At 39.4% G+C, this 2,243-nt stretch overlaps 1 pseudogene; it reads left to right on the forward strand.

Annotated features, from left to right (window-relative positions):
* The first annotated feature begins 1,086 nt into the window (after positions 1-1,086).
* LOC103608442 lies at positions 1,087-1,558 on the forward strand (annotated as a pseudogene).
* Positions 1,559-2,243: the final 685 nt, after the last annotated feature.

Consider the following 2,243-nt stretch of genomic DNA (forward strand, 5'->3'; position numbering starts at 1 on the left):
AATAGGAATTTTTTCATGAAATTTTTGAAGTACCCTCGTATGTGTATTAAGTCACAGTAAATTGATACACACACACACACACACACACACACTTGGGAAAGCAACAATTTTATCTTTAAATGCCAACCTTATTATTTATGTGTGTGTATATGTGTGTGTATACCAAGTCCTGAAAAGTCCTGCTCCCAGGGGTCCAACAATAGCGTCTAGTAAATATCAGGTTAACTGAGATTCTTTGGGAGTGGGTGGTGGGTGTGTAATGATTAGATTTCCTGCTAACTCTGGATTCACTAGAAACTGCCTGTTGATGCCAGCCTTATTATTTATATATATTTGAGGTAGATCTTCATCTACCTAATCTTTGTATCTATCTATCTGTCTGTCTGTCTGGCTGGCTGGCTGGCTGGCTCTCTGTCTGTCTGTCTGTCTATCTATCTATCTATCTATCTATCTATCTATCTATCTATCTACCCACCCATCTAGCTCTGCCTTCTAAAGCACAGCTCAGTGAATACAACTGGGTCTTGTTTGCTTAGCCAAGATCTTGTAGCCCCCCTGGTTAATTCTACTCATCAGTTCTTAGGACAGAAGTAGAATGCCAAAGGTTGAAGGACAGCCTGAAAGTTGATTTTTTGTCCTAAAATCCTGATAAAAGTTTTTTTTCTAGTTATTTTTCTCTTTCTTCCAAAATAAGAATGCCACAAACAAAATATAAACCCTAACCATAGCCACAAGCAATTGAGCACTGTGGCTGACTGAGCTGCAGTAATTTGAGGATTTGCTGCATTTGTTTCTCTCCATGGCTTTTGTCATTTAGCTGATGTCTAATTTCTTCTTTTGTCTTCTCATTTCTCATTTCTGCATGTTTCAAGACTCATCTCAATGCAGCACCAAGTTCTTGAAGAATCGGCTTTGCTGCCAGTCTCTCTATGACTTTTTTTGTTTGTTTGTTCCTTAGAGGGCTGGGGAATTAGGGAAGTGGTAGGAGTCCTTGTATCTCTCTTCATCTCTATGAACACTCATCCCCTTGGTGACCTCACCCAATCTCATGGTTTTAAATACCATCTACATGGACAGTGATGCAAGATGGCAGCCAACATGGGCTCAGAAATAAAACTCCCTTGCAATTTCTGACTGTTAGAACTAAAAGACCAGAAAGCCATAAGTAATGGCACAATACCTGAGGTCTAGAAGATGATGATGACAGCTACAAGATGGACAGGAATAATCACTGCGACTCCAAGAACAATTTATAAAAACTGAATATACAGCTTCAAAATAGAATGTGGACATAAGTACCCAGAGGCACCCCCCTTTGTAAGATTTGTAACAAAAATTAATCTGAATAAATAGTTCTAATGGAGTGGTGGATCCAAGAGCCATATTAGTGTTAGCAAAATGGCTAAATTCATGTAGTATCAAAGTTGTTCTATAAGAGTTTTGTTGCCTAATGATGTCTACAGAAAATATGAAACTGCCTCAGCTGCCTGAGGACAGTGTTGCAGAAATTAATCAAAAAGAGAAACCGCAAGCCTTCCCCTCTCTGGATTCAATTTAAACAATCTTTATTTTCCACAGTAGTAAGTTTTCTTAATATGTTTTATAAGCCTCAAAGTACAGAGAAGGAAGCTCCCATTCAAAGGCAATTTATGTTAAGATACTGTAAATGATACTAATTTTTTTGTCCACTTGAAATATATAAATTTTGTTATAACAAAAATTAAAGTAAGTGAATACTGTAAAATACATTCTGTTAAGTATATACATACATATATGACAAAATAAAACAGTTAGGGCAAGTGCCAAACAAGTGATCAGATGGTCATATGAGCAGGCTCTGGAGGAGGGAACACCAGGGGGCCACATAGGTGGACATGGTAGGTAAGGTGGGCCTTGAGCTTGACCTTAAAAGAAGAGGAAGATGTAAGGTAAGTACAGAAGTGGAGGGCATTTTAGGTGGGAGCTTTGCCTCCTTCAGTAACTTTGCACTAAAGACCCTCGGCTCTACAAGTGCAAAAGCCACATAGTGTCTCTGATACATGTCTTAGCCTTTGTCTTTGGTTTATTGCCAGTCAGCTATCCTCAAGAAAAATGTGCATCCACCTTCTTGGTGTCCTGGTCTCCTACAGGCTGCCTCTATTGCATCTAACAACCTGACAACTGAGGAGAACACATTTGTCTCCCGGTGCTGGCCTCCTGGGGTGGGTGTACTTTAGGAGAGGCGGAGTCTAATTTAGACAAAC

Source organism: Galeopterus variegatus, unplaced genomic scaffold (assembly GCF_000696425.1).
Source record: "Galeopterus variegatus unplaced genomic scaffold, G_variegatus-3.0.2 Scaffold8418, whole genome shotgun sequence".
In the NCBI taxonomy this organism is placed as follows: Eukaryota; Metazoa; Chordata; class Mammalia; order Dermoptera; family Cynocephalidae; genus Galeopterus; species Galeopterus variegatus.